The sequence below is a fragment of the Sus scrofa genome, chromosome 7 (genome assembly GCF_000003025.6).
Source record: "Sus scrofa isolate TJ Tabasco breed Duroc chromosome 7, Sscrofa11.1, whole genome shotgun sequence".
NCBI classification, from domain to species: domain Eukaryota; kingdom Metazoa; phylum Chordata; class Mammalia; order Artiodactyla; family Suidae; genus Sus; species Sus scrofa.
In genome coordinates this window covers 101,574,115-101,587,740 of record NC_010449.5, presented here as the reverse complement: position 1 = coordinate 101,587,740, position 13,626 = coordinate 101,574,115, and the positions used below count along the sequence as shown (strand labels likewise).

Sequence of the window (13,626 nt, the reverse complement as noted above, 5' to 3'; positions counted from 1 at the left end):
AGGGACAACTCAGAAGTTTGATCTCCAGGATGCTGGATGCCTGACCCCCACTTGAGTCCTTTTTCCAAGGCCACCTGCACATGTGCCCCATCCAGATGCACATTTATGTCAATGTTCTACAGTCCCCAGAGTTGGCACTGGCCAGCATCTGTCCCTGAAGAAGGGCTCTGGGTAAGCAGTGTGCTGCTCAGAGCCCATGTGGCTAAACCGCTCCTCCGTCCATGTGGGTTACCTCCTCTGCTCTCTGAGCTTCCTTTCCTCTTCCCCCTGCAGCAGCGGAGACTCTGGGGCTTCAGGGAGGGAAGGCTGCTTAATGACTCGAATGCAATCTCCTGAAAGCCTTATCGGCGGTGTACAGCCCCTCTTCTGACAGCTGACCTTTCCCGCCATGCTCAAGTCCAGGGCAAAACAAAAGCACCGAAACAATTAGGAGCAATACAAGAGGCAGGAGGAGGGGAAAAGAAACTCTAGCCTGATGCAGAGCGGCAACACAGACATACCCTTAAAGACAAGAGTTAAAAAAAAAAAAGGAGGGGAAACAAAAGACAAACCAAGACAGTAAAGAGAGACAAGCACAAGAAGGTCGGATCCTCCCGAGCCTCTTTACTTCTCTTCCTGATGGCTGCACAAGTCATGAAAAGGCTGTTAATAAATCTGAAAACCACGCTGGTGAGGGAGAAAAAAGAGGACAAGAAAAGCAGCAGCTATGGCATGCAATAGCTGGTGATATATCAAATGCCTATCCACTCTCCATGAGCCCTGACAAGCATTCCAAGCCACCCAGGTGCCCTCGGAAAGACAAGCGCCTTGTCTCAATCACCAGGTGAGCCCACCACCTGGCAACAGCCTCAGACCTACCCTTCCAGACCCTCTGAAGACCCCATAAATACACTCGTGGCATCAGTCCTGCTTGACAAACATCATCCCTTTCCTGTCTCATCTGAAATCCATGGATAACCTATTTGACATTGACTTAGACCATACGTGGGGAGATGGATACATACAATTCATCCACAGAGAGGTTAGAGCTTCTCAGTATTTTGCCAATGAATTGTAAACAAACGTCTATGTCTAAAGGCAAAAGAGAGCTCTTTTTTTAAAAGTTTGATATTGATTTTGAAGGGGAAAAATAATAATACATCCCTGTATTCTACACAGTTTAGGAAGCATCCATGAGGACAGTTTCCTGCAGATCTGTGAAATGCGCTTCCTTTCTCTGTCCATATTGAATAAGACACGGGTGCTTTTACGGACACAGTTAGGACTCAACACCCTGTTAGAAAGGTGAAGGAAACCTACATACTATGGTTAGAATTCATCCTCTAACAAGCTATATAAAGGAAGGAGAAGCCGAGAAAAGTTGAGAGCAGCTGGAGGTCAAGTTCCTTCTCCCAGGGTTCCGAGTGGTTCCCTGCACGCAGTCCCTCCAAGTGGTTTGTTCCCCTATATTTGGCTTTTCACTGGCTGCAGGGCTGCGCTGTTTAATAAGGACAGCAACTGGTTCCGGAGGTCTGGCCATGTGCCAAGCACCAGGCCTACCTCCTTGTCTGGTCTAACACAGTTCTGACAGGCAGGTACTATCCCAGGCTTTGTGCTACAGACGTGAGGGCTGAGACTTTGTAAATCTGCCCTTGGAGGCTCAGCTTGTAAGAGGCAGCATCAGGGCTCACAACCAGGTTCGGCTGACCCCAAAGGCCTTCCTTCTTTACCACTGCCCTGTACTGCCTCATCGGGTAACCTCAAACCTCATGCCCACAGGGGAGTGAGATCAATTATGCGATGCCTCTTCTGAAGCCTCAAAGCCCACTTTAGCCTCCCAGGGATTCAAGCTTGAGGAAATTCTAAAGCTGTGGCTGACTGTCAAGAATCATTCCTTCCTCACTTCCTGTGGAGGAATAACCTCTATCCTGTGGGTCTGGTGGTGAGAAAGGCTCCCTTTCAGCCCCTGTGTGTAGGGCCTTCTTTGTCTGAGCTCTTCCCCGATGCAGATAATCCAGACTAAGTACAAAGTGTGCTTCCCTCCCCGGAAAGTGCAAAGAGGTTGCCAGTGACTTGCCTTTGGCCTGGGATATTAACATCCCTGGTCTCCTACCAATCAAGAGTTAAATTAAAACAAACAAATAAACAAACAAACAAGAACACAATCTCTACCTTACTTGACAAAGAATAATGCATCTTACTTAGATTAATACTCTTTGGCAGCATCCCATGTTATACCATTATTAGAGACATAATAGTTACCTCCCAAGGAGAAGAATTTGCCTTTCTTTCTTTTTTTTTTTCTTTCTCTTTTTACTGCCACACCTGCAGCACATGGAAGTTCCAAGGCTAGGGGCTGAATCGGAGCTGCAGCGGCCAGCCTACCCTATAGCCACAGCAACGTAGGATCCCAGCTACAGATGTGACCTACGCTGCAGCTTACAGCAATGCCAGCTCCTTAACACACTGAGCGAGACCAGGAATCAAACTCACATCCTCATGGGACACTATATTGGCTTCCTACCCTGCTGAGCCACAACTGGAACTCAAAATTTGCATTTCTTCAAGGAAGGGGCACTGTTCAAGCCAATGGAATCAAGCCGTAATTGGGACATTTCATTTATCAGAAGGACTTTTTTTTTTTTTTTTTTTTTTGGTTGAGGTAATTCATAGAATCCCATGAATCTCATCTCCTAGCAACTGCCAATCTTGACTGCATAATGCTTGCCCTGCCTCCATCCAAGGTGGAGAGAGCATTTGGACTCAGCTACATAGGTAAAATACACAAACCTGCAGGTGTCAGTTCTCCACCACGGCCCAGAGAAAATCTACACTGGGCTGAGGGCCAAGGAGAGAATACAATAACCAAGGGTTCATGATGTGCCCACTGAGTGACCAGCCTGATAACCATGAACTCCTTTCTAGTCATGGCCTTCTTCTTTCCCTAGTCACAGGATGAGAGGTGTGTGCTAGTGTAGGAAATGGGAGTTACTTAACTAGTCCCTTATGCTCGCTGCATAAAGAGAGGGGGTCTGCAATCTGTCAGCAAACAAGTCAACTGACAATTTGAGAATTTTCACATATTGGTGGGCAAAACGAATCTTTCACACTTTAGACATAGCCAAAGGCCTTTCTTCAATAAACAGCCACCCATTTTAAAACAACTGGTCCTCTCTTCTGAAAAGAAAGAAGGGTCAATGATCAAGTCTACTGCAGAATTCTAGAGATCAGAACCACAAATTCTCATGAAATCTGAGGTCTGTAGCCCAGAAGTAAGGGTAGCATTGGGTTAACATACAGAATATATACTTAAAACGACAGTGCTGAAATATTGCTCCAGCTTTGGAGTTCGACAGAATCCCAAACTTTCCTGAGGAGTCATCTGATTTTTCAGCAAATTAGTTAACTTTCTTAGGCCTCAGTTTACTCATTGACAAATGAGAAAAAATAATAATTTGTAAGTCACAGGCTTGTCGTGGAGGCTAAATGACATAATATATGGAAAGCCTTTAGCACTGTGCTGGGATCATTAATAATTAATAAATGGTCGTGCTCACTGTTAGCAGCCTACAAAAAAATTACACGTTAAATCTTAAAACAAAATAAGCCACATCATTTACTTAAAGACACTTAATTCAAAAGAACAATTTCTAAGACAAAGCTGCTGCCTTGCAAAGTTTAAAGAATGAAAATACGTAAAGGTCAAGAAATACCCAACTCATAGCATTTCTCCCACAAATCTCGTTAGCTCTTGGCCTTGCTGGAGGAGGGGGACTTGCTAAAAAACCCAGGGAGCCTTCCCCATTCTGTGCCCAAACTACCCTGCATTCCTGGGGTAGGGGGCGGGGGGGTGGTCTTTGTATCACTTTAAGAAGCAATGCTGATTATATGCTCTAAAGGAGTGTGGAAGTCAATGGGAGACTGTTCAGTTTTCCTAGGATGCTTTTCCAAAGCTCAAGATTGCTTTGTGGGACCAAATGGAAGAGAGAAAAACCCTCTGAGAGAGTGCCAGGCATGTCCTCTAGCCATAGTGAAAGGGTTCTGCCAGATCACAGACAAATCAGCTGAATTTGACATGATCTAGTGCTTCAGCTCCAGAAACATAAAAAAAGAAAAATGACATGAGTACAAAGGTATCTCCAATACTTCTGCATGCCATTTGGAAACATGTCTGCTTGTTGTCCTAAGTCATGCATGAGTTGTCTCGGGGGAGAACTGAGGGCAGTGAACGCCATCTGAAAGGTTCTTCCACCTGGTATCTAGGGTAGGGGCGAGGGGCAAAATGAACAAGTAATGACTTATTCAGGAGGACCACAAGGCACTGACAAGGCTCCAGCCCATTCCATCCTTTAACTTTAAATCACCAAATGACTTATTTTATTGCCAACCAGAAATGTCTCATCTCAGAGAAGCAATGTTTAGAGCTAAAAGTTGTAAGCATACAGTCTGGCTTAAATCTGTAAGAGGACCACTCATACAATGCCAACCCCACTGTCACACACATGTTCAAAAGTCAAATTCATTTGAGGTCAGTCTACCTTGCTCAAAGTGGCAGCTTTTTAAAAGCTATCCCAAAGCATGATGCAAGCAAGCAGGTGCATCAACCGAAACACAGGGCATTGAGGTAAAAGCCAATTATTCAAGTAAGACAACAGCACTTACATACAATTTAACAGAAAAGGGAGTTCCCATTTTGGCTCAGCTGGTTGCAAACATAATTACTATCCATGAGGACATGGGTTCAATCCCTGGCCTCACTCAGTGGGTTAAGGATCCGGCACTGCCATGAGCTGTGGTGTAGGTTGCAGATGTGGCTCAGATCCTGAGTTGCTGTGGCTGTGGTGTAGGCCAGCAGCTATATCTCCAATTCAAACCCCTAGCCTGGGAACTTTCATATACCATACCTGCAGCACTAAAAAACAAAGAAGAAAACAATTTAACAATAAAATCTCACTAATTCATCTTAATTGGAAGAAAGAGCAGTATGACTGAATTTAAAAAATTAACAAATACTTTTTGAGAGAAATGCTCATCTATTATCTCCAAGGATATAAGATATAAGGGAAGAAAGATCTCTGCTATGTGTATGTGGGAATCTTGCAAGAGAATTAAAATGGATATTCTTTTGAAATTAGTGCATTTGTTACTCGAATACAAAAGATTGCACTGAAGTAGCGGGGTTGGTACTCATTCACTGACTTGACCCCACGAAACAGAATAGCCACTTTCTCATTTTGTTTTATAAATCCTCCTTCCAACCTACAATGTTCAAAGGCAAATTTGAGCTTAACATGACTAAATTAGGAAAATAAATTAGTGAAATCAACAACAAAGGGATTTTACCGAGGAGAGGAAAATGCTAAGTGTCTTATTTCTTCATGCCTCTCACCTGGAAAACAAGAAATAAATTTCTCTCGGTGCTTCATACAACTGGAGGACCATGCAAGAGCAAATAGGGCTCCAAAAAATATCTCCTCGTACCCTAAATGTTGCTACTTCTCTGCCTTTCTGGTTCTGGAACTAGACTGAACATGACTCAGATGCGAGCCTCATCGGAGCCCATGTTCTTCCTACTCCAGCGGCTTATAACTCAAAGGAATGAAACATTCCTTAAAAATACTGGCAGGTCCTTCCAAAACTGAGAGAAAGGTTTGAACTTCCAGAATCACAATCCCTTCCAAACTGATGGAGACTCCTAACTTATTTGGTATTTCCTTAGGCGTTTAAGGAAAGCTCTTATCCTGACTCGAATAGTTAACCAATGTGAACTCAGGAAGTTATTTAAACTCTCTAAGCCTCAGTTTCCCCACCTATAAAATGGAGGTAGTAATATAACAACAGCAAGTCTCCCCTGGGGTTTTAGTGGGATTTAAATGGAATAATTCATGTAAAGCATTTCAAGCAGAGTCTGGCACATTATCATCCGACTCAGCTCCCAATGCAACATCAAGCGCCATAAGCTAAGTCCTTTCGTCTTCCTCCATATTGGTTATTCCCAAATACCAATAACCACCACCACCACCCACTCTGGGAAAGAATGTGCCTGTTTTGTCAGTGAGTCCCCGTTTACCATATCTGCTGTCCTTAAATGCAGTGGCATCTCCCAGAACCCACACGTACCCCAGCTACAGAAGGGTTCATTTGTTAGCTGCTCTATATTGATGTGTTTACTGTGAACAAAGACACGGGAGGAAGGCAGAATAAATCAGAAGCAGTTCAAGCAGGTTATTTTTCTAGCCACCTAACACATTATCTGCATGCAGCTAAGAACTGTGCTATCCAAATATTACGTAAAGGGCCAGAGCAACACCTCAGTAAACATCCAACCTACATTTTTTTGAAATGATAAAAAGTGTCTCCAAGTTGGAATGTTTTCTGATGCACTTGGTGTTTTTCTGCTTTCTTCAGGCCCTACCATCAATATGCCAACTTGCTGACTGATTCCCAAGGGAATAAAAATAAGTAACCCCATGCCTGTAAGATGTCTCCTAGCCCTGTTTCTCCTAAGAGGCAAGTGTCTTAGTGTGAGCTGCTATTACAAAATACCATTAACTGCGTGGGGTAAAGGGACACTTGCTTCTCTCAGTTCTGGAGGCTGGGAAGTCCAAAAGCAAGGTGCTGGCAAATTACCTGGTGTCTGGTAAGGTCCCGATTTGCAGATGTCTACCTCCTTGCAGAATCCTCAGCATGATGGAGAAAGTCTGCTACAGTCTCTCTTCCTCTCCTTACAGCGTTACCTACCCCACCATGTGGACTCTGCCTTCATGACCCTACCTAAACCTGACCCCTCCCAAGGTCTCATCTTCAAATACCATCACACCAGGCATTAGAGCTACAAGATATGAATTCAAGGGATTAGGGGAAGGACAAACACTCAGCCCATTACAGCAAGGATAAATGGAAATGTTTAAATATAATTTTAGAGCCAGGGTCATTCATATAAAAAGGTGACAGCGACAACAAAGCAGGGATCCGCAACCTCTACGTGATGTTCAGTGGCTTTTGACCTTGCTCACATCTTGTGATTCTCAACCAAGGCCGAGGAGGAGCGCTGCAAAAAATGCAAGCATAGGTGAAGACTTCTGGCTTCAGGGTAATGTCCCTCCCTCCCTGATGGAATTTCTTAAGGTGATGATCTTGGTTGCAACAGTAATGGATTTGAAGGTCGATTGTGCAAGGTCCCCAAATTGTCTGGCAGATCATGGCCACTGCACCAGGGAGTCATATAAAAAAGTCACAGGAATAATCAAAGGGCAGAGAGAGAAGCAAAGTTCCTGAAGTTCTAATAATGCTATTTTCCACACTTAATCCCTACAGAAGCCCCCTTCTATTTGAAGAAAGAATTTTTTCTTCTTTGGCACTAGGCACTGACAAATGTTACTATTGACACCTGCAACTAACAGGGTAACCTTGAATAAAAGCAGCTAATTTCCCTGATCCTCAGTTTTCTGATTCACATAAAGAAGAGAGAGCATTGCTTCTTGGGTTGTTTGAGGATGGAGAGAGGTGATGAAACAGTATCGAGCACACAGAGGAAGCTCACTCAAGTGAGTTCTTCTGGGAGAACATTCTCTCCCAGCTATTTCCTAGGCCCTGATGCTCAGCGGGTGCACTTCCAGAGTCAGCATTCACAGAGTGCACGGTTTTGCAGAGGGATAACAACTGCATGCATTTAGTTTCAAAGCTAGTATGCTGCTGACACTGTCCTTCAGCTGACTTCCCAGTGCACACAGGCCTGAGCTCCACACTCCCATTCTTAGCAACAATGTGCAAACATGTGCAAGGTGAATGCATGTCACATGGCAAAATTCTCCCTGCTAAAGACCCAGAGAAAGAGCTCATCACATACCATAGCCCACCTTAGCCCAAGGCTTTGCTTCTCACTTTGGTTGGATCTCTGAGATGTTTTGGTTTTGCCAAAGTCAAAGCAAGAATATACATGCAACTCCAGCTTGGTCACCTAAAGAAGCTCATGTGCATTGAGTGCGTGTGGCTTCAGGTTTCTTGTCTTCTTTATGTTTAAATTATTAAACAAAAATTTAAATTATTAAAGTATAGGTATAGGTGATTTACAATGTTGTGCCAATTTCTGCTGCAGAGCAAAGTGATCCAGTCATCTATATACATACAGATATACACATATATATATACACATATATATCTTACGTATAGATTATATATATACACACACATACATTCTTTTTCTCATATTATCTTCCATGATGTTCTGTCCAAGAGGCTGGATATAACTCCCTGGGCTATACAGTAGGACCTCATTGCTTGTCCATTCTAAATGCAATAGTTTGCATCTACCAACCCCAAACTGCCCTTCCATCCCCACTCCCTCCCCACTGCTCCTTGGCAATGCCAAGTCTGTGTCTATTCTCTTGTCTTCTGATTTATGTGTTCATAGAGTCCTGAACTTGCACTAGGTACTAGTTTTGCCAGACACATATTAACACATATTTTACAGGGAACTAACTGTAAAACAGCAGACTGAGAAGAGGGATAGGAGATAAATACCTAAATTGTCAGACAGACAGATAAAGAGATAAATGTAACATTTACACATGTATAGTCTGTACCTATACCTTCTTTTCTAACACAGACTCTTAGAATTGAGAGGACAGCAAGCTTCTGGTCTGATATCTCCTATCGTAGACTGAGTAGCCTAGGAAGGTGAAAGGTCAACTTGGGATCAGAGAGCAGAATCAGAGCAAGAATCCAGATCTGCTTCCTCCCCACTGCTCTCTCCATCCCATTGGCAAAGGATGCATGAACAAGGAAAGGACAGAAGAAGTGTGAAACAGGTCTAAAAGCATCTTGTCTCCTTATAAGGAGATTCAGCCTGGGTTTTGCAGTAATGCTGCCTCGCAAAGGATTCCCAAAGCCCATTCTGTAGGACAGGGCCACACCCTGAAGAGCCATCCCCAGACACAGAACGCCAGCTCTAAGCCTCAGCCCTAAAAGCCGATGACACCACAGTTGTATGGCAAAGCTCACACATGAGACAAAGCCCTCAGGGTATCTCTGGCCCACACCACAGCCCAGGATGCGGGAATGGTGATGTGTATCCTCTCCTGCTCCAACCAGCTCCTCTCTTCTGGTAGCCATTCAATGGGGACCGGCTGTCAGCAATTTCCTTCCTCCAACAGCTGGGAGTTGGTTTTCTGCAGTTAGCTGCCATTTGTTTCAATTATGTGTATTAATCATAGCCTTGGTCCTGATGGTATTCTTCAGGGAAAAAAAAAAAATCAGGGCTTTTGTTTTATAACCAAGCTGCTTCCTCACACAGAACAGACTTCAGCAGAGGGAAGAAAATGGGAAAATGATAGGTCAGAGGCTGTTTAGTTCAAGTGCAGCAGTGTGTGTAGGGGAGGGGGGTCTAGCCCACTGAAAGCAGGGAGGAGGATAGTGCAACTTGGGGCCAGTGACATTCTACCACCACATACACAAAGAAAACCCAGCAGTGGAATTTGTCACAATGCGTACATATCATTCATTATTACACACTGATTCACGCATCAGATGTGTATTAAGCTCCCACTATGTGCCTGGATGCATGCTCTGCAGAACCCTCAGTTGTGTTTTAAGCAAGAACAAAACCATAGAATTAGGAATTATTTCAGAGGCAGAGTAGCACTCTTGCCCATCCGTGCCTTCTTTGGCCTATCATCCCCTCACTTTTTATTTAACAAATACTTAGAGTGGTCCCGCTCTGAGGCAGGCAGTGAGCTATTGCTGGATAGTCACTGGTAAATAAAGTGTCCCTGGATTGTGTCCTCATCAACCTCACAGTCTAGTGAGGGAGACAGCCCTCCAACAGAGAGGCCCGCAGGTGGACATTTAAACTGTGAAGACAAGATCAGGGTGGTATAAGAAAAAAGAGAAAGTGTGAGAGGGGCTAACTAAGACTGAAGGAATAGGGATGTCCTCCTAAGGCAGCAGAACTACAACTGCAGCTTGCAGGAGCTCCTGTTGTGGCTCAGTGGGTTAAGAACCTGACCAGTATCCATAAGGATGCAGGTTCTATCCCTGGCCTCACTCAGTGGGTTAAGAATCCGGCATTGCTACAATCTGCAGTGCAGGTCGCAGATGTGGCTCAGATCCTGTATTGTGGCTGTGGCACAGGCCTAAAGTTGCAGCTCCAATTCAACCGCTAGCCTGAAAACTTCCATATGCGGCAGGTATGGCCCTAAAAAGAAAAACAAAAAGCAAAAAACAAACAAACAAACAAAACCTGCAGCCTGCAAATGACCACAAGTCAGCCATTGGGAAGATGGAGAAGGAGAGACTGTCAAGGACAGAAAAGAGGCTAATGAATCTGAAAGCTAATGGGGCCAATGGATCAGGAGGAAGACAAAGGCAACTTAAGATGAGGTGGGAGACATGGTCACGTGCTGGGTCATGGTGGGCTTTGCAACTTTGTCATAGGTTTGACTTATTCTTTAAAGTATAAATGGGGACCATGAAAGGGTGTTCAGATCACAGTAATGTTTTATGATTTATACTTTTTAAAAGGCACTCTGACTTTTATGTAAATAATTAATTGGAGGGTCCAAGAGTGAGATGAGGACTGTTGCTAGGTTTCCACAATCATCCAGGTGACAAACAATGGTGGCGTAGAATCAAATAGTGACAACAGAGAGGGACACACTTGGGTGGAGCTAACTTTTAATTGGGGGGTACAATCAACATCTATTCATCTCTTTGAACCTTTTATTGTCCTTTTAACAAAGGATCAAATAGTAGTTGCTCAGCCAATTCCATAGGATTTTAGTGAGGACCCAATGAGACAGAAGTGTAATTTTTTTATGGATGAGATATATATTATTACTGTGTATTGTGACTATATGCTATCTACTTCCAGTTGTTCAAAACCTCAACCTATAAGAGAAAACCAGTCTAACCAAAGCAGAACAGTGGAAGACGTGTCCACACATTTGTTATTTTACTTGCCCAGGAACCTCACAGAAGTGGGAACAGAGATGTCCAAAGGGCATATCTAGGCTCCGCTCTACCTGGACCTACACCATTCAATGGAATAAACAGGTCTAAAGGAGGCTTAGACATGCTCTGAGGCCCCTAAAGCCCCACTAGCTACGGAGCCTCCATCTATAGTGCCCTAAATTACATCATAAGGGCCCACAGGAGTTCTCTCAACACCTAATTTACTGTTAGAGAGTGCCTTGAGCAAAAGTGACCCATAAAGCTGCCATTTAGCATGACCATTCCTTAAGAATTTCAGAAACAAAATAATGCCTTAAGAGATCAACTAACTCTGAGTATGAAATATGTTTTCTGTGGCATGATACAGTTGTGTCTATATACAGAGCAAAACATCACTTGAAATGTGGACTCCTGAGTTCCCTGGTGGCTCAGAGGGTTAAGGACCTGGCATTGTCACTGCTGTGGCACTGGTTCCATCCCTGGCCAGGAACTGCCGCATGCCACAGATGTATATATAACAAAATGTGGACTCCTCGGAGGAAAGATTAAACCTTTCAAAGCCCAAAGAATTCGCAAATTCACGTTTATTTTGAAAATGCATTTCATGCTTTTCTTGTATTAGAAAACAGAGTATGTTGGGTATAATTTGCTTAATTTAAAAAATTATGTTGGTACAATATCATTGTGCTTTTGATATTACCCTTCTAGATTTCATTGGCTAAATCATCTGTCTTCTCATAGGTAAAACAAGGCTCTTTAACTAACAGGGGTTTGCAAAGTCTCTGTGGTAAGGAATCAATTTTGGGGTTTTTCGTCTGTTTAATTCTCAAATGTCCAATCAATTCAGGCCATTAAATTGCCCTAGAGCAAGGGACTAGTAGCTCATACTACGAGGTGCCTCGCCAGGTGAGTTTGAAACCACTGCAATGGTTGATACCCTGTTCAAGCACTGACCTGAATGTCCCACAAAATGGAACAGCCGTCAAAGTGTTACATGGTTCCTCTCAGTTTCAATATTTATATTCTCACGCATGTGTAATAAACAGTTCTAAAGCACTGATCTGTAGGAAACATCAGGTATGGCCCAGAGCTAGATGATGCCTAAGATCCATCCGACCCAAAGGGTCTGGAATGTATGACCTTGATGAGAATCATTTATTTCACAGACACTTTAATAGAGTTACTAAGAGATGTTAGCTCCCTAAGAAACGTTGGGTCCCTGTGGTTTCTGAGTGTGCTTTTCTAAGATTCTTTTGAGTTCTCTTGAGGCCGTTGCTTGAGTCCAAAAGATCTGGTCTTCTGGGCTATTCTATTAGGATTTCCTTCTTGTGGCCTCACACTTCTGTTCTTGCTTCTGCCCTCCGGGTTCACAACAGATTTGACTGCTTCAACATTGGCCACCAATCCTACTTGCTGTCTCTGGCCCCGCTCTTGGCTCTTTGCCTGATATAAAACCTAGGTCTTAAGTTCTCTGGCCAACCCCATTCCTTTCCTATGAAAGTGCACAGGCTATGAGACAATTCTTCCTCTGGCTTAAAGACTGTGCCCCCTTATCTCATGCTAATTTTAGCTTCACAATTGTCTTGGAGGAGCCAAACTTCCAACAGCTAGATAAAGGGCTCATTATTCTCACATTTCTTTGAACAATGAACAACCAAAAAATCAGATAAGAGAGCAATTTCTGAACAGTCTTCTAAATGTTAAAATCTAATTTTGAAATTTGTTAAAATGATAAAATATTTTAAAATATTTCTCAACCTTCAAAGTGTTCATCTTAGGAAGCAGCCACATTTGCTTTTTTTTTTTTTTAAAGAAAATAGGGAGTTCCCGTCGTGGCGCAGTAGTTAACGAATCCGACTAGAAACGATGAGGTTGCGGGTTCAATCCCTGGCCTTGCTCAGTGGGTTAACGATCCGGCATTGCTGTGAGCTGTGGTGTAGGTTGTAGACACGGCTCGGATCCCACGTTGCTGTGGCTCTGGCGTAGGCCGTGACTACAGCTCCGATTTGACCCCTAGCCTGGGAACCTCCAAATGCCGTGGAGCGGCACAAGAAATAGCAAAAAGACAAAAAAAAAAAAAAAAAAAAAAAGAAGAAGAAAGAAAATACAACAGTAAAAATACTGAATAAATGTTTTCTATTTTTATATTATACCATCCTTCGATGAAGGAAGGCAGTACATCCATGTAAGAACATAAAACAATCAGGAACATTAAAGGGAGCAGAAGACAAGATTTCTAGGGGGTTGGTTAGGAAAGCACGCCTTTGGCCAAGGAGTTTCTTTACATGCAGCGAGAATCTGAATTGAGAGACTGCAGAAGGGGGAAAATCTCTGGCTCCTGACAGTTCTAACATCCCTGGATTGCATGATGTGACAGGAAGGTTCCTTTCACTCTAAGGATAACTACCCAGGCACTGAAACCAAGCACCAGAGACCAGAGACTGTCCATAATTTTAGCAGCCTGACCAGCTGGAGAGCATTGTGCCAGAGGCCTGAGTTTCCACAGCTAAAAATGGGTATGCCTACCAGAGAAGAGAACTTGCAGGAAGAGTTTTAGTGCAGGAATTTAAAAAGAAAAGAAAGAGAAAGGAAGGAAGGGAAAGGAGAGGAGAAGAGAAAGAAAGAAGGAAAGAAAGAAAGTAGAAGAAAATATCATTAGACAGAAGAGGAACAAACAATACAGAATAGCAGTTCTCG

At 43.4% G+C, this 13,626-nt stretch overlaps 1 protein-coding gene across 32 annotated transcripts in view; it reads right to left on the bottom strand.

Moving 5' to 3' along the window:
• The window catches only part of NRXN3 (neurexin 3), a 1,647,030-nt gene that overhangs the window by 1,192,069 nt on the left and 441,335 nt on the right, over positions 1–13,626 (bottom strand). The gene's annotated exons all lie outside the window — the stretch shown is intronic.